The sequence below is a fragment of the Eupeodes corollae genome, chromosome 1, assembly GCF_945859685.1.
Source record: "Eupeodes corollae chromosome 1, idEupCoro1.1, whole genome shotgun sequence".
NCBI lineage: Eukaryota > Metazoa > Arthropoda > Insecta > Diptera > Syrphidae > Eupeodes > Eupeodes corollae.
In genome coordinates, this window is record NC_079147.1 from 280,583,223 (window position 1) to 280,606,034 (window position 22,812).

Below are 22,812 nucleotides of genomic sequence, written 5' to 3' on the forward strand. Positions count from 1 at the left end.
AAATAAATCTAACTTTTTTGTTTTTATGTATAAAAGCAGACAGAGGCGGACAGCTTTTGGAGCTACAAACAAATAAGGTCGCTGAAAGGAAAGGTAAGTTATTCTTTCAGAAGATTCAACACCCCAGAGAAGATCCACTCTATTCGATTTTTTTAAGGTTGGGAACATACAGTTGTGTTCAAAAAAATAGGAGTGCCTGTTCTTTTTAGATTAAATCGTGACTCAAAAGTTGTATAATTTGTTTAAATTTATTTTTTCTTTTGTACAAAATAGGTAATCCAGTCTTTTATTATTATTTATGCTTAAAGACTACTTTGTTTAAAACAAATAAGGTAGTAAAAACATGAATTTTATTAAAATAAAGCCAAAACGAATTGTTCAAAATAATAGGAGTAAACAAAATAAAGTATAAAATACTAAAAAAAAATATTCAATGTTAAGATTTTTTTCAGTATTTTGTGGACAATCCTTTGTTTTTTATAATTGCTGCACATCTGCGTGGCATAGAGTTCACAAGGGCCTGACAACGCTCAACTGGAATATGGTTCCATGTTTCCTCGACTGCGTCCTACAACTGCCTCGAATTCAAGGGTCTTCGTTGAGAAACACCCTTTTTCACATCTGCCCATACATTTTCTATGGGATTGAGGTCAGGCGACTGACCATGACCTCAATCCCATTGACCCGAAACCATTCCTTGGTAGACTTACTGGTGTCGGGTCGTTGTCTTGTTGAAATACCCATTTAACCGCCATATTCCAACTCGCATAAGGCAGCATCACACTGGACATTATATCCACATAAACGCGCTGGTCCATCGTGCCAATTTTTTGATGTTTGGGGCCAACACCAGCATATGAGAAACTGCCCCATACCATCACTTTAGCACCTCCATGCTTTACCGTTTTAATGGAGTACCGAGCCTTAAACTTGGAATTTTCTGGACGTCGGACGTATTGCCTAGAGCCTGTTCCACCGAATAAAACAATTTTGGTCTCGTCAGTCCACAAAATGTTTCGCCATTTCTCTGCAGACCAATAAGCATGGCTTCTTGCAAATTTCAAACGAGCGGCTACATGTTTTTTGTAAGCATCGGCACTTTTCGTGGACTGCGAGCGGAAAGATTGTGTTCCAACAATCACCTTCTTATTGTTACGCTACTTACTACCAGTCCTAGATCTTCCTGGATCAGCTTAGAGGACGCAAAAGGATCCTTTCGGCTGTAGCGAACAATACGACGATCGTCATTTTCACTCGTTTCCGTCCCCGGGTTTCGACTTTTTTTCATATTTTACAGCATTGGCGATCATTTGGTCAGAGCACCCCAACATCAACTTTATATCCTTATACGTTTTTCCTTCATTTCGCAACTTTTTTATGATTTCACGTTTTTCGTCGGTGCAGTGCTTTCCTCGGCCCACTAAATAACCGAACTTATTTAGATATTCAATATTCCAACTATTTAATATTCCTATTTTAATTTAGTTACTTACTGTGTATTTTTTTTTTTAGTTTTTGATTTTTTTATTTTTTTTTACGTACAATATAACTCACACTCCTATTATTTTGAATAGCCTGATTGAGAGTAAAGATCATTTGATCTCTGGTTAGAAATGTAAACGGTTATGAATTGCAAACCAGTTCATTGATTTATCATCTTTAATGTCCCGTTATACTTACCGGTAGATAAATGGGCTGATTACCAGTATACATATGGTAAAAAAACACTTGAGCAAATTTTGTAAAAGCACTCCTATTATTTTGAACACAGCTGTAGGTTCATTCTGTTCTTCTTGGAGGATTGCAATTGAGCTAAGAGGAAATTTAACATAGATTACAGATTAAGGTTATCTCTTATTTAATAAATTGTTACGCACCTATCAATTCGTCATCGTCCGACGAATCAGTTGAATTATCGTTCAACTCGTTCAAGGTATCTAAAAATCCACCAACCCATCACGAGATTGAACGCAGCCAATGATGACTTTTGCTGACGGAAACATGCCAACAAAATTCCATTTTGTTTTACTGATTGCTATTAAAGCTTATCAGTGAAACATTTCAGATCCCTCCTGTTTCAATACTATTTGTTTAGCACTTCTACTGTTTCTTGCAGCGTCAGATTTTTATTTTCCAAAGGTTGCATTTCTGTAGGCACAAAAAACGACTTATGAAGTGGAAGCAATCTTCTTTTGCTTTCAAATCACATAGCGTGCAAAACTGATTAAAATTGCCGTTGTATGGTGATCCGTTTAAGCTAGGGGCTTCACATCTTGCTTTAAATATTAAGGATATTTGACTGTAATTCAGTGAATCATTAAAGTAGTTTGATTCCATAAAATTCCCCCATAAAAGCATCACGTTTAAAATTTCCATAGCTTTGTAAGATTTTGTAGAAAACCTCTTTAGTATGATTCAAATTTGATGGATTCAGCGATATTGTTTCTCAACACGCGTTTCCCAGAGCTTTCCATATCCACATGGACCACTCCTCGTTTCTTAGCTCATAAAGTGCCATTCGTTTTGTCCGTCGGTCTTAATGATGCGATGGGACAAAACCTTTAAAATGTAGTCTGCTTGTAATTTAAGCGTGCTAGTAATATTTTTGGAAGTCCTTTTTTCTGATACAAGGCATAGTTAGGTGTGTTTAGGGTAACATTAAAAAGTTTTTTACAAAAAATCATCTGTGAAACTTTTCTATCTCTTCATATTCGTTGATTCCCCATACCTGGGCAGCATACCAAAGCTAACTTTTTATAACAGCATCAAATATCTTGTATTTCGCAGATAATACTATTCGCTGGTTTGAGAACATGTTCCTCCAGGCTAGATTTAGCAAATTTTGTGAAGTCTTGGCTTTAACATTAACTTACTTAAGGTGGCGCTCTTTGACATTAACGTGATTTCAAAAATCTGTTGCTTTATCAAAAATCACTCACAGGTGCTTGTATTCATTAGTAACCTGTAGAAGGTTTCCATTAAAGTGCCAATTGTAAGCAGTGTGGATCTCGAGAACACTATTATTTTCGATTTATCTACATTAATGACAAGTCCCCATTTATCAGTTTTAGAAGTTTAAATCAGAAAACTTGATTCGTTTTTGTAAATAGTTACATACTAATTACACAGAAACATGCACTAAAATATTTGTTTAGGTCCAAACTAATAATTACTTCAACTCTCAATCGGAATACTTTCCACAAAGGTTTTTGCATTTTCTCTTTAGTATGTGTTCCACTTTTTTATTTTGATAATTCTTAATAAAAGATCCCATCAAAGAAACATAAAGTGACATTCTATACCCTTTACAAAGTAATTTTGATGGTATTGATGGTAAATGAATTGGTGATAAAGTTTCTTATTCCTTTAGACAGCTGACTGCTTTTTACTTTTGGTTGTGTAAAAGACAAACAAAAACATTTCCTTTTCCTGAACATGGTACGCAGCTGTTACAAAATAAAAAATACCAACATTTTGTCATACCAAAATGACACAATAACACAAAATTAGGTTCGCAATTGCTCTTTAATTAACAAAATTGATACCAGTAATTGCATATTGCAGATGTGTCAACTATATTACCGGGTCTTTTTTTGTGCAGAAAAATGACATTTTCCTTTCATTAGGATATGGAGTTTCTTAGCATATGCAAAAGCAGGTAACAAATATTTATGTGCGTTATTGTTTTAATAAACAAGTGATTGAAAAAAAAATATAAAGAAAATATCCTAAAAGCTTAAATATTCTTCAATTTAAATACCTCGCAATTTGTTCATATGTCACTTTCGAAGCTGTCATCTTTTAAAATTGGACAAGTGAAAACTAAACGGTGATTTTTTAAGAGCTTGAGAACTTTTAAAAAAAAAAATACGCATACAATTTGCAAAATCTCATCGATTCTTTATTTGAAACGTTAGATTGGTGCATGACATTTACTTTTTGAAGATAATTTCATTTAAATGTTGACCGCGGCTGCGTCTTAGGTGGTCCATTCGGAAAGTCCAATTTTCGGTAACGTTTTCGAGCATTTCGGCCGGAATAGCCCGAATTTCTTCGGAAATGTTGTCTTCCAAAGCTGGAATAGTTGCTGGCTTATTTGTGTAGACTTAAGACTTGACGTAGCCCCACAAAAAATAGTCTAAAGGCGTCAAATCGCATGATCTTGGTGGCCAACTTACCGGTCCATTCCTTGAGATGAATTGTTCTCCGAAGTTTTCCCTCAAAATGGCCATAGAATCGCGAGCTGTGTGGCATGTAGCGCCATCTTGTTGAAACCACATGTCAACCAAGTTCAGTTCTTCCATTTTTGGCAACAAAAAGTTTGTTAGCATTGAACGATAGCGATCGCCATTCACCGTAACGTTGCGTCCAACAGCATCTTTGAAAAAATACGGTCCAATGATTCCACCAGCGTACAAACCACACCAAACAGTGCATTTTTCGGGATGCATGGGCAATTTTGCTTATTTACGTAGCCATTCACTTGGTCGATTATGTAGACCATAAATCGGACGTAAAGCGCGAAACACATTTCAAACCGAACACTGATTTTGGTAATAAAATTCAATGATTTGCAAGCGTTGCTCGTTAGTAAGTCTATTCATGATGAAATGTCAAAGCATACTGAGCATCTTTCTCTTTGACACCATGTTTGAAATCCCGCGTGATCTGTCAAATACTAATGCATGAAAATCCTAACCTCAAAAAAATCACCCTTTACTTTCATCACTAAAAATGGAACGATATAAATAAGTTTTGTACCAAATCTTTTGTCTAAACAATTTTCTTATATTAAGTTTTTGTAATATATTATATGCAGCAATTTCGAGGTAGTTAAGGAGTTCACCTACCTTGGAACAAACATCAATCCCACGAACGACACCTTATTGGAGATCCGAAGAAGAATTACTCTAGCAAACCGCTGCTGCTTCGGTTTGGCCACACAACTGGGTTCAAAACTCCTCACTCGAAAGACAAAGTGTCTGCTATACAAAACATGGATTTTACCAGTCCTAATCTACGGTGGCGCCGAGTGCTGGACGATAAGTATAAAAGGGGAATTGATACTGGGCGCTTTCGAAAGAAAAATTCTTCGACGGATTTTTGGTCCCGTATGCGAGGATGGCGAATGGAGAAGAAGATACAATCGAGAACTGTATGAGCTGTACCAAGATGTTGATGTAGTCCAGAAGGCCAAGAAAAGACGACTACATTGGGTCACATCGAGCGAATGGACGACAACGCTCCAGCCAAAAAGCCTTCTCAGCCCAGCCCCTTCAGTTTCAAGACGACAGGAAGACCGAACCTACGGTACAAGGACCAAGTGACTGCGGATGCAAGAGCGCTTGGTCTCGGTGACTGGAGAGAGCATGCGAGGAATCGTTCACGATATGGAAGACTGCAGTATCTCAGGCTGAGACCCTTCATGGATTGTGAGCCGGATAAGTAAGTAAGTAAGTAATATATTAAAAAAAAATATGAAAATAATGTTGAAAACGGGTAAAACTTAAAAAAATAGTTAAAATTAAATTTTGATTCGAAATCCGCACTAAAAATTAACTTCAAAACTCTTTTCTCAAAACTATGAAACTGTTTAATTAAAGCTTTGCTCAAAATTTCATATAGAGTAATGTTAAGACTCAAACCAATAAGAATTTCCAGAAACTAAGTAAGATACAAAAATTATTTAAATTGTATCTAGAAGAACACGTTTTTGGTTGATTTAAGCATTTTTGAAAAATTTGATGTGATAGACAAATTCAATGGCGAAATTCGAATTTAGAATATCCCAATTCTTTGAATAAATATGATTTTGTTTGTGGAATAGAAAAAAAGCCTAATTTTGTCAATAAGTGTAATAAATGCATTCAAATTTTCAAAAATGTCGAACGTTTTCAATTTGCCTAACAGTGTTACTTCTCAAAGAATTGATCATAATGGCCGCCGAGATCTTGTAATTTAACACTTTTTTTTAGGGCCATTTTGAAAGACAAAGTTTTAATGGATTTTAAATACATACATACTAAACACTTTGGCTTCGGCTTCATTTTTTGAAATTAACACATTAAATTCTTTGATTTGTTGCCTTACATTTTAAATACGATTGATACTGGAATCAAGCAAATAATATGTTCCAATAAATTCTGCCTTAATTTGACTATATAATATCTAAAGAAAAAATTAAATACTAATTTGAATTTCAAAACCAATCACTTTCGAAATTAATCCCCTGTTAATCGAGGGCATCTACTAAGATATTATCAACTAAGATAAACTTTTGGTGTTTGGAGATAAAAAGCATGACAATATGCTTATGATGCCTTTGTAACGTTATTTATACCTTGTAGAATGTATGTATGTATATTACTAAGATAATATAAGAGGCATTCACGATTTGGTGCAACAAATCAACGAAAAGTACAGAGCTTTACTTTTTTTGTATTAGATCTTGAACGCACTATTTGACATTTGTTGTGGAATTACGAACCTCTATTATTTTAAAACAATTGTTAACAATCGTTAACTATTGTAATTTCTAAACTTTAAGACTTTTTAAGATGTGTTGCAATATAACGTCATCACATCGTTCTTAAACTCAACATTGAAGTGTCAATGGCTGCGTTCAATCTCAAACATATAGGGTATGCGGATACCTTTTTGTTAGTGTTTTACGTGTAAAATAATAGCTGATCAAGAACATCTGAGATGTCAAAAAAGGAATCCTAAGGTATCCAAGAATTTCTGGGGTATGACAGAACAGATGTTTCACTTTCAACACATGGATGAATTTCAAGAAACTTGAAAATTGATTTCAGCCTTTTGTATTTGTCGGTAAACGAAAAGATACAAAATGTTAGTTAAAGTTGTATTTGAGGATGATCTGTACATAATAGACAATGAAGAAGCTGTTTGCCTCCGAATTTTAGAAGGTAATTATGATCTATTTTTTAAACTTCAAAATTGACTTATTTTGTTCTCGTTTTGTAAATGACCAATTTGCTAAATTATTAATCGTATAGAATTCCAATTAAGCTAAGAGGAAATTTAACATAGATTACAGATTAAGGTTATCTCTTATTTATTAAATTTTTACACACCTATCAATTCATCATCGTCCGACAAATCAGTTGATTTCGATTTTGACTTCGAAGCTTAAATGTTTCTCTGCTTTTTGTGAACAGCTGAAAGTTCTTGTATTTTTTGACAGCTATCCCAATACAGCTATCCAACTCGTTCAACAAGGTATCAAAAAATCCAACACGAGATTGAACGCAGCCAATTAGTTACGATTTTAATAATCCACCAAATGTTTTTGAGCTGTCAAACTGAAAGATTTGTTTACAGAAAAGTAATTGTTTTTTTTTTAGCTTGAAAGAAAACAATGAAATTAAAAGCTACTCGTCATCTAAATTGAATCACAAATTTATATTACACCTACGATAAACTAATGTTGATGTTTGTAATTTGACATATCACAAATTTCTAACAATTGTTGTAATAAGGTTTTTAATGAGTGAAAAAACTCAGGTTTCCCGTTTTTGCATTCCATTGAGCAATAAAATTGATTTATTTTTGATTCAATATCAATTCTGTAGATATCGATTTTTTGACAGATTTACCCCTTTTTGCATCATTACTCATACATTTTTTAAAAAGTTTTTAGCTGGGAGTTTTTACAGCTCTAACGCACTTATGAACACGTACACGAAGTTGCACTGTTCCATGTGCCACAAAAAAATCAATTTTTGAAGGAAATCTGAATTTAAATATGGAAAACCACATAGCAAATTGCAACAGTTAGTAACTTGGCTTTTGTAAAATTTATTTTGGTTAATGAAAAGATGTTAAGAGACATTTGCATACAATATTTTTGGTGTGGGTTTCTATAATTAATATTAAATTATTTATTTTTAAATTGTAGAAATCTTATTAAGTATATGTACATATCCTAGAAATTTCCTGATTTCCTTTCCGTCAAGGGAGTTTATCCCTCTTTGGGCTCTTCTAAGGCAGGGTGCTTAATGATTTCGATTTCAAATTAAAAGAAATAAATAAAAGAAATGACATTTGTTCAGCTGTCAAACGTACATCGATACTTCCAAATTTTACACTATTTTATTTTGCTGTTGCATTATGATAAGGGCATAGTAAGGATGGGTGTCCATTTTAGAGTGCTGCAAGTTGCTCTCAAGCTGCTATCGAGAGCGATTTCGCAAGTGGACATAGTCTGGAGAGTAGCTCTTGGAGAGTTGACTATTACATTCGATCTTTTTGAAAGTCACTCGAAAGTGGACACATGTGTTTGCCACTATCCGAGATAAGCTCGCGGAATACCAACACAGTTCGTATTCAGCGAGTAGCTGTCGAGAGTAAACATGTAAAAGCGATTTGTAAAATTGAAAATTTTGACATTTCTCGACGTTTCAAGATCGCTAGAGTCGAAATAAAAGATTTTAAGAACGATGCCTGTGAGTGCGTGTGTACGTTCGTGCGTACGTCCGACGTTTTTTCGTCAGCCATAGCTCAAAAACTAGTAAAGATATAGACTACAGAAAGTTGCGGAAAGGGATCTCAAGAAAATTTAGTGGTTGAACGCTGGAGATTTGAATTAAATTTTATATTATATATTGTTACGTAGTACCAAACAAATATATTTTATGAAACAAAAACACTTAAAAGTTTTCTTTATAAATCAAAAAAAACTGAAGAAAAAAATTGTCACTTTGAAAATTGTACGAATAAAAAATGATTCTATCTCCAAAACAATTTTATGCAACGAAGAATAACTTTTTTAACATATTTCTTTTAACAAATTTTGAGAAAAATCGAATTGACATTTTTTTATAAAAAATAAATACCTAAACAAAAAAATACTCAAAGTTGTTACAAATGGAATTTTGACTCAAATAACTTTTAAAAAATTTGAGATTATGGCTTCCAATTCATTTTATCTTATAAAAAATATTGTTTTCAGCATTCGGTAAAATATTGAGAAAAATCTATTTGACAGTATTTTTTGCAAAAAATAAAAACCTAAAAAAAAAAACTATACTAAAACTTGGTAAAAATTTACTTTCGACTCAAATAGCTTTTTAAAAATTGTCTTCAAACTTTTTTATTTCACAGAAAATATTGTTTTCGATATTCTGTAGTTTTTTTTTATAAAAATCCATATTTTCGTAAAAAAAATAGTACGCAAATGTGTTAAAAATTGATGTTCGGTTATCGACATCTCGTGAACAATATAATTTAAATTAGATTCACTCATCCAATTTGTATTTATTTATTTAAGAAATAAAATCAAATGCTACTAAAATTGGTAAAAATTGTTTTTCGACTAAAAATCTCGTTTACTAAAATAAATTTTGATATCAAACTATGTCATCAAATGCAAAATTTTGTTGGTAATTTTTAAATCTTTTAGAATAATTCAACTGACAACTTTTTTAACAAAACACGAAAACCTACGGACCTATTAAGCAAGGCAAATATACAAACGGGATGGGAAGTTATCAGTGTGGATAGAATACATGGCCAACCGATAATATGCCAGTAGAAGGAATCTATAAAGTGGACACGATTATGGGAGTACTTTCAGCAAGAAAAAACTAAATTTTCTAGCAGAGAGCTCGCGATAGCAAAACTTCTAATATTTGGCTCTCAATTGGACAGTCTCCTGAGAGTTGCTCTCGAGATTTAACTAGCAGAAGTAGCAAAGGTGTTTTAAGATAGTTTTCAGTATAGTTAGTTATGTCAGTGCAGACTAAATGCAACATTTACTGGTTTAACATAAAAGTGAATCTGAAGCCGAACCTCGTGGTACTGTCAAATTGAAGCCAAGGCTGAAACGCAAGTTGGTTGAACTTTTACTTTTGACTTCATGCTGCGAAGATTTTTGACATTTGTATGGTTTATATGGATAATTCAGGGATCAAGTTAAAAACTTTTAACTTGATGTCGCACTTCGCTATTGGTGACGTCCTTTGTTTCAAAATGCACGTTTTTAATCACAGATTCGGCCTCAAGCGTTTTTTAAGCTTCAAGCTTCACCCATTGAGTTCAGGCGGTAATTATTTTTACCACAATACATTCGGGTCTAAAAGAATACACATAAGTATACGATTTAACTAAAAAAGCTCCAAAGCGACCAACTTCACATTCAAGAACTGGGCCTAGCGTCTAGTTGGCATATAGCTAGATTATGCTCAACTTTTTCGTTCATAAATAGGTACGTCCATGACTTTTTTAACCTTAATATAAACTTATTTTTCTTCAAGCAAAAAATAGATAAATTCTTTTAAAAAGTAAATCATTTCTCTCCATTCCTTTAGATGCACATCAACATCACATTCGTAATATGCAACGTGTTAACATTTTAGAATGACGCACAAAAATGTAGATCTCGAAAGCGAATGACGGCATGCCAAAACAATCTTTCTTCATCATTGGTAATGACGTTATGCTTCAAAGAAGAAATCTCGCCAATTGTTTACTTTTTTCTTCCACATACAATCCATTCTTAAGTTTTTGAGAACAAAGAAAATATGACTCCACGATCTCAGAACAGAAAACGATCATTATTGATTAAATCTTCTTGCTTTGTACATATGAATATACAAAGTGTAGAGAAAAAGTCTTTCTTTCAATTAAATCCAAATGAAAATAAAAAATAAAACATCCCACAGAAAATGTAAAAATAAGGATAAAAAAAATAACTCTTTTGCATAAAATTGAAAGAAATAAACAAAGAATAAACGAAACGAACTAACAAGATGACTAATGTTGATTTGGTTTCATTCAGGTTCATACATGTTAAGTGGAGATTCGATCAAAGTTCGATTGCTTCGCTGCAACAATTGAAATTAAAGGGTTGCCAGATTATTAAGAATTAATTATATTTTCATTTTTGATCGTTAAATAAAGATTCAAATAATATCTTTGGTTTCATATGCATAATTTAGGTATCTATTTGGGTTGTCTTATTAAGGTAGGGGTTTTCTCTAAATCTCCAGATCCCAGAGTTGAAATAGCAATTTGGCAGCATTGACAAGTATCTCTCAAATCATGTCAATCCGTCTAAAGCCAATACAATTTAACGAACAGTACGGGGGAAAGTAACAATTTATAGTTTTTTGTTGATTATAAATAGGAAAACGCAAATATTGGAAGATAATTAAAATTACTCTATTAGAACATAGAAACATGCCTTCTAAGATACCTTAATTTATCCTTTAATGACCATTAAAAACAATTATAAGCTTTTCACAAAATTTAAATCTTGAGGTCCAAAATGAATGTAAAATAAAATGTTTAATGAATAATTTTAATAATTCACCAGATTTTTACTAAAAAAAAACATAACAATTTGAAAATCAACTCACAAGTTGAGTTAAAAGTGTTGAAATGTCAATTGTTAAAGCTAAAATGGCGGAACAGCTTCTTTAACTTTTAGCAATTCGCTAAATCCATATGAGATCTGTACAATTATTCTTATAAATAAGAGCAGTGGATGGAATTGTCCAGTCAACAGTTGAGAATTCCAATTGATAGGTCCGTTTAACAGTTTTTGCTTTGTTTACTTTTACGAACTGTCAGTTTTTAGACATGTTTGGATGGTGGTTTTTTTTAAAAGGCAATTAAAAATTTACTAGTTAGCAAAACGAAAACAGAAGGTTTAATATGATGGACTTTCTTAGTAAAATATTTATCAAATTGCTTACTGGTAAATTATTAAACCTTAAAAAATACATTTTAATAGAACCACAAAATTGCATTATAAAACAACTAATGATTCCTCTTTTTGTTAAAAAATACTAAACATTTCATCCAGGAAGTTTTTTATTGCTTATCTCAAAATTGTGTATTAAAATTGTCAAGCTAGTTTTCTTCCGTTATTTATTTTACGATTTGAAGTTACTTTCTCAAACTAGCCGTTCGCATTCGGCCTAAAATTGTAGGTCGCTTCCATTCCTGACAACAGTACTTGCACACAGGAATGGTTGAGAGTTGTAAGTCACAACGCCCTGGTTCACAACGAACTGTTGCGCCACCCAATTTGATTTTTTTGATTTTGATTTGAAATTATACAAATATTTTTTAAATTTTAATATTTGTAGACTGACAGATCAACAATTTGTAACAATCGTCCCTCATAAATGATTCTAACGAATTCCAACAATTTTTAACAATAACACTTGAACAATTTTTTTGACATAACAACAATAGTTAACAATTGATCGAAAGAGAGCAGACCACAGTTCTTTTGGAACAGCTGTTCCTTAACACGGAAATCACTACCAAAAAGATATTCGGATACCCTATCCTTCTGAGATTGAACGCAACCATGTTGTCTTGTGTCATATTAATAAAAAGATTAAGTAAATATTTTAGCATTTGTATTTTTTTGATAGCTTATTATGAAAATATATAACTTAGTAGCGAAATGATGTTTTTAAAGCTGTACAATGTACATAAATATAAAATATTTGAGAGGACCATGACGTTATATTGAATTACACAAGTTTAGAAAAATTCACAAACGCAAAGATTTTATTTGTCAAATGAATAGGTTGTCAGCTGGGTGGTTTTGTAAACTTCTATTTCATTCATATTTTAAAGTGAATTTGCCTAAAAAACTGAATTCTGAGCATGAGGTCTACCTTATTCATATGACAAAGATATACAGAAATTAAAATGGGAAACCTTTTGTTTAGTCCGTCATTATATCAAAAACCAGCAGGGATGCCGCCTTCAAATATATATACTCGTATCTAATTTTTTAAGATAATATTATCAAAATATGCAGAAAGGACTTTAAATTGGTTGTTTTTTTCTACTTATAACAATTTCCAAAATAGTCATTGACTTAATTTAAATTATATAATTTCCATTCTTACGTCAATTTGGTTGAACATGAATGATTAAAAAAAAATCGAGAAAACAACAACACAAAACTAGGCCCTATCGCGTTCCCTTGAAATATTTCACACTTCAAAAAAATCGTATTGTGAATGGTGTTTGAAATTTCTCGTGTTCCATAGCAATGAATATTTATCGTCCGAATTTATATACATAGCTGGAAAAATTAAGGCGAGACGGAGCAATAAAAGTTCAATTGAAATTTGTTTAATAAATAAACACAATTTGTTACATTGTCTTATAGGCCGAACTCAAATCAAATCAAAATAATACAGATAAATATATCGACTGGATTTACCACCTATATTTAAAAAAAAAAAAAATCGGCAAAATTTTGGAAGTAAACGAAGCAAAAAAATTGTTAAAAGTTAATTTCGAATCAAAAATCTTTAGAACGAATAAAGACATTGAATTTTAACTTGTTTCATCTTCCACAAAATATGGTTGTTAACTTTCGGTAAAATAAAAACAAAAAACAATTGACAATTTAATACAAAAATTAAATCTTACCGAAAATGCCGCTTTAAATTAATAATGTTATTTTGAGTTAAAAAAAAAAACATTGGGAAATGGAAAAATACTTTTTTAATATTTTTACTTGTAAGCAAAGCTCAAGCATTCTTTCAAAGTAAATGATTTTTCAAAATTAAATTATGTCTTTTGAAAACGTGTTGTCTCTAGATTTCTGCCATATTAGGTTTTGGTTTTCAGAATTTCTGAGTAGACGCAGTTTTGGACTGTAAAAATACCTACTAGTTCAACCGGTATAAAACATACCTGCATCTATCATACTAATGGTTTTTATCAAGGATATTTCGGTAGTAATATTCTTGCCATAAAATACTTTCTTGAATTAAATCAGTTGTTTTTAATGAAATGCATGTTTTTTGTAAAAAAAAAATTGAACAACTTCAAAATGATGACATTGTGTATTTAATTTTTTTAATAGTAAAAGATTCAGACAGAAAATATTTATTGTTGTATTAAGATTCTAAATTTATTGTCAAGAGTAGATACTTCTATTAATTGTTTTAAAAACCAACGTATAATACAAAATAATGTCTTTATTTTTTAAATCTGTGTTTAATTAGGTGCATAGGGAATATTTTATTCAAATTAATTGTATGGGTAAATTAATATAAATCTTAAGATACTTTTGCAATACTAATACAAAACAATATTTGCCTAAGTATATATATAAAATTCAATTTTAATTTACACAAAATCATATCAAATAAAAAGGATTACAAAACAACTATTGCTTTTAAGTTTTATATTAAAAAAAAAAACTTTTTTCTAGTATCCAGGTAGGTGTGTTTGATCTACTAGCCAAACAAATAATTGTACTTCATTAATGTGTATTATATTTTTTTTATTATATTTATTACAAGTAACCATACATACAGGTATACAAGATTGTAGGTACAAAAGGAACTAAAGGTTGAAGCCCTTTTCGTAGTATACCTGGCTCAAAGTCACCAAGGTTGCAAATTTCAAAACTGGTTCTATTACAAAAAAAACTGCAAGCTAAAATAATGACTTTTAGTTTAGGAAAATACGTCAAATCGTGCCCGGGAACGTTCCCGAAATGACCGATCACGAAATGACGATTTCAAATAAGAGTGCGCTTTGATTATACGGCGGCCATCTTAAATGCGATCTGACTCTGTCAATAGGAACATATTTGAGGTTTCTTTGTTATTTCGAGTCGTAAAAAAGAGTTTCATCAATAATTAAGTGTAATAAATACGTTCATGGAATGACGGACTATTGATGTACGCTCTACGAATAATGAATAGAAAGGACTTTAACATTTAAGCCTAGTACGCAGCTGAAGTCAAACGAATTTTTTCGGCGGTATCCAAGTCCAGAGCAAAATGAAAACGAAAACCACAGCGTACAAATATTTGTGGAGAGTTCTGTCAGCTGTCAAAAAATTTGACAAGTTCCGGCAGTCAGCTGCTGGTAAACAAAAGTGGAAAAGAATTCTTTTTATTAACATTTTGTTGAGCAGTTAGTACATAGCTTTTTGTTTTTTCATTTCTGCAGCTACATATATTACTCAATAGGCTCGTAACGTTTATGATTTCGTCGTGTCATTTTTGTATGGGAATTTTCGTTTTGCATCAAGCCTAGTTCGTACTTAACTTAACTTCCAAGTACTAGGCGTACATAAACAAAAAATTTCGCTGTGCTTTTCGTTTTTCAGTACGCTGCTCAACAACGAAATGTGTCATTTTAGTGGATAGCTGTACTAGATTTTTTAGTACAATTCTCCACTCTTTTCGTTCTCAATTTAATTGCCCGGTATATTAATTGCTTGCGAAATTTTGACGTTTAATTTATTTATTGGAAAAAATTGTTTACAAATCAAAATTGAAAATTGTTTACTCGTGACTTTCGGTGTTTTTGTTTTTTGTTTTCCACAGCTGACAGAACTCTACACAAATATTTTTCCGTTGTGGTTTTCGTTTTAATTTCGCTCTACACTTGGAGACCACCGAAAAATTTCGTTTCGCATCAGCAGCGTACTAGGCTTTAGTACGCTGCTGGAACGATGAAATGTCATTTTAGTGGATAGCTGTACTAGATTTCTTAGTACAATTCTCCACTCTTTTCGTTCCCAATTTATTTGCCCGGCATATTAATTGTGATCGAAACATATATTACTTTCTTTTTTTATAACTTTTACCTACATAATTCATTTTGTTTTGTTAATCTGTTTAATGCATATATAATATTTCCACCTTTTGAATTCAAAGCACAATTTTTGTAAAATAGGGTTATGATACTGAGAATTGCTCTAGCTTATAAGATATTGTATCTTAAGAAGTATACAATAAATAAATGAAATTTTGACATTTAATTTATTTATTGAAAAAAATTGTTTACAAGTTAAAATTGAAAAAAATTGTTTACTCGTGACTTTCGGTGTTTTAATTTGGATTTATCTTTGATTTAAAATTTAATAAAATGGATTTTTCTAATGTGTTCCAACGTTACATTTCTGAATCGGAAACTCAGGATGTTATTGGTGGTGTGCAAGAAGTGATGAAGACAAGCAGTGAACTTCAACTTCCAAAAAAAGCCGAAGAACAAAAAAAATGATTTCTCTTCGGAGGAAAAAAGAAACTGGCCTCGTTGGTTGAAGCCAGTGAAGCTATTTTAAAGTTTTAGCATAGGCTTCAAAAAATAATTCAGCCGTTGCAAGCCTCTGGAGTAATATAGCTGCAGAAATGAAAAAAAACAGGTACTAACTGCTCAATAAAATGTTGATAAATAGAATTCTTCATGTAAGCTTTTTTTTATTCCAGTTGAAGGTTGCAGGGCAATGTGACGTTCCTTATGTGATAGCATGCGCAACTACGTCACAGACAGGAACAAGAGGAAGTCGGGTAGTAAGGCCTATATTGGCGTTTCAGATCAAGGCGTGACATTAAAGGAAGAATCCCAGGAGATAGGCTGGGAACTCAATTGTTTCTGACAGCTGACAGAACTTTCCACAAATATTTTTCCGCTGTGGTTTTCGTTTTCATTTTGGTCTGCACGGGGAGACCGCCGAAAAAATTCGTTTCACTTCAGCTGCGTACTAGGCTTTAGATATAATTGATTTAACAATAAATACTCTGACACCGAATGCCTGGATTTACTTAAAATTTTTGATCGATTATTATTATCGATATGTTCACTGAAATGACAAACTATTTTTGCATTTTTATAGTTAAAAATAAATAATCTTTTAATATCCTCTCTAAAACTAAATTTTGTATAAAAAATACGGTGTATTGAGTAATGACCGGGGTTAAATACCTTATATTTTTCAATTATGTTTTATACTTGTTGAAGATTGTAAATTAGGACGCGTTCCCGAAATGATTTTCCATGCGTGTATATTGATTTTATTTAAAATTCACCTAATTAATAAATTACATTGTTTGATGGACACACAAAACAGGTTAGTCTTAGTATTTATCATTTTTTTTTTTCAATTAAGTTAAGATTTAATGCATTAAATTGCTAGCAAATCCAATTCTGCACCTTGGTGATTTTGAGCCACCTACATCTTGCAAATCCATTGATAAGGTTTCTGTTAAATGTTGTGCCACAAAAATACTCAAATTAATCAGAATCCCGGCAAGAAATGGCATGTTAAGAAAACGCCAAGAACTTAACAGCGTTAATTGTTAAAATTATGATAAATTCTCATATTGAACATAAGAAAATATCAATAAAACTGTGCATAAGTTAAAAACGGTACAAAGAGAGAAAAATTTGATCATCACTACAAAATCTAGAAGGTATCCCTTACAGTAGTTTTAATAATCTAACCACAATGGATTACATTGTAGGATTACATTGTAGGTACTCCCTTCGAAAGCGAAGTGATAAAAAACTAAGACAATTTGAAAAAACCATGGTTAAAATTGCAAAAACTTTGAAGTGTTTCAAAAAAAAGTATTTCAAACTCTACATTCAAGTCCAAAAGAACAAACAAGATGAAGAAAAAGACTTCCAAGCAATTTGATACACTATTGTAAAGAATATATAAGAAGACATCATTTCATTCTGTAAGATAACTCCAAAACTGACAGCTAGAACATAAGAAACAGACAACAAAAGTGCCATATTTCCTTTTTCGAATAAGCATAGTTCTTATTGAAATAACGTTTTTTGGTATAATGATTTAGGGGTGCTCTTCAGCCTCTGGTGTAGGTCCAATATTTTGGATCAAAGATAAGATGTGCAATATGTATTATGTAAACGTCTTACAACGTATACAGCCATACTTCCGTCTTATATTCAGTCACGCTTCCATTTACTAAAAAAGGAAATACCAATTAAATGGGAGCTCATGCAGAATGATGACTCGAAGCACTCCCCTAAATTACCTAAAAAATAGTTTAACAACACAAAATCAAACATCAACCCCTACCTTAACCCAATTGAGCACTTTTGGGGTATCCTAAAGCGAAGGATCGGAGAATTTAAAGATAAAATTGAAGACGAGTTGTGGTCAAAAATTCAAAGAGAAAAGTACTCGATACCGTGGAAATTTGTCTGTCCCAAATTTATGAATTAAATGGGGCGAATATTGGAAGCAGTAATTAAAAATGAGGGTGCTACTACAAAATACTCAAAGAATTTGAAATACTTTTACTGTTAAGTTAACTTCTCGCTACAAGAAGAGTACTAGGTATTTCATATTACCCGTGTTTTTTGGCGTTCTATAAATAATATAGTAGACAATTCCCAAGAAAACGTATCAGCAGTAGCCAGATTTTTGTATTTAAAAATTGGTACAACTGAAAGATCTGTCAGAATAATAATAAAAAAAAACACACAAATAGAAGAAAGTTTTGTGAAAATCAAAAGTTAAAATGAACTTCAGCAAAAAAAAACTAACTAAAACTAATAAAATGGGCAATTTTCAAGAAGCAATGGAAACATCTGGAAATTGAGATTATGTAAAAATAGTCCATTTAAAAATTTCAGCTTTGATATAAAATAAAAACTTCAAGAAGGGGGTTTGTTCGTAGACTGCAACATTAACATGTGGTGTTGAAGCGAGCGTAAAGCTCGACTCAATTCTTTATAAAGGGTGTCCCAAAATTAACGCAAGATTTGAATTTGCCTCCATTTGTGCAGTGCAGTGTTGGCAACCCTGAAAAAAAGCAATTTGACAGCTAACAGTATAGCCTTATTAAACGTGTCTTTACGAGTCAATAAAAATATAACTATCAAAAGACTAAAAACGGCGGTTTTAATTCAAATCTTGCGTTAATTTTGGGACACCCAACTGAATCGAGTTGAAATGAGCTTGATTTGCCTCGATTCCGGTCGTGGATCGGAGTCGAGTTAAAATTTGTGAAGAAAAACCTGTGTGGAGGAGTTGGTTTAACAGATAGATAATGCATTATGGTCTGTTTGTGTACAAAAAAATAGTTTTGTTTTAATCAAATAAAAAAAAAATTGCACATGGAGTAGGTAGCATATTCTTATATGGTGCTGAACTACTTCATTGTTTAACACGAATCAAACTATCTCACTTGCACTTCATAAGAAACATCGAAACACCATCTGCATTTTACAAAGTGCTGTCAAACTAAATTATTTTCAAATCTTTTTGTGCGGTGGAAACAACAAAAAGGTTTATTTAATCTGAGATAAACCTTTGGTGGAAACATAGCAAAACTTAATTATCTTTTCTATTCTTGAAAAATAAGCCCAGTTAGTCCATTTTCATTAACACAACTAAATAATATCAACAGTAACAATTTTTTCCCCAATGGAAAATACATGATTCCAAATGCACAAGTACCCTACGAACACAGCCATCGAGATACAAATGCAATTTGAGAACAAAATCACAAAAGATCCACTCGAAACTCGTATAAATGTCAAAATCCCATCCATAGTAAGACTCTACTCTAACTTTTATCGCTAGTATTCATACTATGGATATTGTTTTTGTTATTCGTGTAAAATCCTACATACTATGGGTAGATTTTCCAACAAACACGGGTAATTGTTTCTATTATTTTTCCAGTATGAAACTTTTTATTTAACTTTTAATTATTAAAGATCATAATTATATTAAAAACAAAAATATTTGCATCTAAGCAATAAATTATTCAAAATCTATCTGTTCAGTTTTTATTTTTTTTTTACTCTTTACAAATACCTTTTTTTATTCCTCCCGTATTTTTTATATCCGTTTATATTTAAAGCTATTAATAGATAAAACGGTATTCCGGCTATAGAAAGATAGAGGTCTATGTGCTGTTTTTATCTTTATCATAATGGCGTGGCCCTTATATGACAGTTTGTTATGCTGTTGAATTTGGTGTGTTAGGTCCGTATTTTTTTTCAAAGAAAATGGGCAAAAAGTTACAATTAATGCGGATCGCTAACTTCACATAATTGAGACCTTCCGCCAACCAAAATTAAATCAGTTTACTAGGAACCACAAAGAAGTAGGTTTCCAATGTAAAAGAATCAATAACATTTTTCTGTTAAATTGTTTATTTATTTGTCATTGCCTTTTAAAATTTGGTAAATCTTTTTGACGGACCCTGTACTTATGAAATTAATAGATTATAAGTCTAAAACAGACGACAACATTAATATCGCATTATTTAATTTACTTGTTAATAATTTGACTTAATTTCACTATCTGTATCCATTTAGGTATCGATTAAACCATTTAAAAAAAAATCACAATAAAGGTATAGGTATGTACATATAAAAGCTTTGAAAAAATGGAAGGTAAAAATATTTCTAACATGAGTTTTTTCTAAGTTTTTAAATATGACCAATGTTTAAGAACTTTAATAGCTATGTAAGTAGGTACATAGACAAAATATGAACCTTTGTACTCCAGACTTACAAGGTTCTTCGTACACTTAATTCAATATAAGAACATGTAAAATACCCAACTTCAGCATTTACAAACCTCTAGATAAAAATTTCAACTTCACCAACAACTTACAAACATACTTCATACATATAGACCTACATAGGTATGAATGTACATATTTATTAAGATATCAACCCGTATATCTAATTTTTGTTTCTTTTCAGTGCCCACAAGCATTTAACATTTGACAGCTTTTGTTAGTTAATGTACATAATGTACATATAATACGCCTTTTGTTGGATAATTAGTAGCCCCTCGATATTAATTAATGTACTACTCTATGTACATTAATGTCAATTAACTATACAACTAGATAAGTCCTAGTATAATTTCTATCCATCAAATTTGATTTAAATCATTTTATTCTAAAAAAAATACACATTTAAATTTAAATTAACATTTTACAAAAAGTAAAACCTTTCAAGTGACCTACTTGTTGAAAAGATCCCAGGCAGGTGTATTTTATTGAAGTCGTCATAAACTATCGAAAACATTTGGTTTTGTAGGTAGGTAGGTAGTTCTATATTTTTATCCTTTAAGTTCTCGTTGGTTTTGACGTTGGTTTTGTTGTTATTTTATTTTTTAGTTTCTGTTATCCAAATTACATTTTTTAGGTATGAAGTGTAGTCATTTACATATTTATTATATTTTAATCCTTAGAATTTATCAATTTTTGTGTATAATCCAAAAATGTTTGTAGCTGAAAATAAATTTTGATTTTAAAACATTAAGCACGCGAAATTATCACCAAACCAAAGTGATTATGGGTAAGAAGTATAATTTTATTCGGTCGGTTAAGGTAAAAATAAAAACGCATGGAGATTTGAACTCAATTGCACTCGTCGTCGATTCACTCTAAACAATCTATGTAGCTAAGTACACCGTTAGTGCACTCTTTCATAACATTCACCATAGACACAAAAACAAAAACACACGAGAACGACAACGACAACGAGACATATCAAATTTGGTTTGGAAATAGGAATATTATGTGAAGACATTAAACTCTTTTAAGTGAGCTCGCTAAGCTCTAATATATGATAACCCTTCACTGCACTCTGCACAAAGTAAAGTATGTACATATGTATGTATCAATCTCCAGCACTCTAGCTCCAGCTCCAGCTTGAGCTCCTATCACATCAACATTAAAAAACTGGTAGTAGAAAAATGTAGGTAGGTATATTCAATATACTAAATATATACTCTGAAAACTGAACTGAACGGACTGATCTGCCTTTAACACAATTTTCTCCGTTATTTTTTTGTATAATTTTTGTATATTTCTTTTTGTGACGATTTTTATTATTTATTCTCTTTTATCACAATCTTCTCTCCTCCTCCAGTTTACACCAAACCAAACGACATACGTTACGTACAAATGAATGTATCTGAGATTCGATTCGAATTCGACGAACCGACAAACGGACTGAGGTAAGGAGCGACTATGGAACGCGAGTGAGGAAAGACGTTTAACAACGACAACGACGGCGACGAACAGCGGCGACAGCGTCGACGACGACGACCAAAAAGCGGAGTAGAGTAGAAACAGAAAATTACATATTAGAACGGTACGGTGACGGACGGTGAGTAATGGAGAAGTATAGAAGTATGTAGTTAATATTAAATTCAAAGCAAAGACAGAAAACTAGATTTCATAAAAATTGTACACAATTTGTATTAATTTTATTAATCATAACATATAATTGGGTTTGACATTATTTTTTGGTATGTATCTGCTAACTACAATAATGTGGGTAGGTAGTGGGAAAGGAATCGGTAGGTTCGGTACGGTGTATGTATCTTTTGTTTTTTAAAACACATTTAATTATTAAAATTAATTCCTTTGAGATCATCCACATTCATTTTTTGTATATATCCATTCCATAATATCTCTTCGCTATGCTACACTCTTTCCGACTAACAGCCCAACAGACCGACCGACCTTCGTCCCTTATTCCTTTCAGTTTCAACTTCAACTTTCAAGCTGGAGCTGGCTGGAGTGGAGTGGATTGGAGTGGAGGGAGTTGCACAAAACACAACACGCAAAAATTTCACAAAACAAAAAGACCAAAACTGGTTTTTGGTTTTTGTATTTTATTTTATTTTTTCTTCTTTAAAGAACAAGGATTGTTTCCTGACAGCCGCCCTCCCCGGGGTTGATTTTTCTTTGATATTCGAATTCGGTTTTGGGATGGAAATTATAAAAATACCTTTTTTTTGAAAAGACACGATTCACAAAAATCAACGTACGTAGAGACGAGCACCAACGACAAACTTCAACCGGAGTACACGATGAACTAAATCGTTGGAAGCGAACGGATAAACTTTTGGTCAATTTTACAATTTTCATCGGTTTCGGTTTGGTTGTTCTTGTTGGTTTGGTTTCGTTGCTCTTCTTGTCTTGTTCGTTGCTCAATGCTCGTTCTCGTTCTTCTGTTTCTGTTTGTTTTTGTTGTTTTTTACATATTTTGTTTGAT

At 32.0% G+C, this 22,812-nt stretch overlaps 1 protein-coding gene across 2 annotated transcripts in view; it reads right to left on the minus strand.

The window, feature by feature from the left end:
* Positions 1-21,866, minus strand: part of LOC129953875 (fat-like cadherin-related tumor suppressor homolog) — a 91,001-nt gene extending 69,135 nt beyond the window's left edge. Inside the window, exon 1 of one of the 2 annotated variants that reach the window (XM_056067395.1) lies at positions 20,769-21,866. The gene's annotated coding sequence lies outside the window, so the exon portion shown is untranslated. The remainder of the gene's footprint in view (positions 1-20,768) is intronic. The other variant, XM_056067396.1, reaches the window with a different exon arrangement.
* Positions 21,867-22,812: the final 946 nt, after the last annotated feature.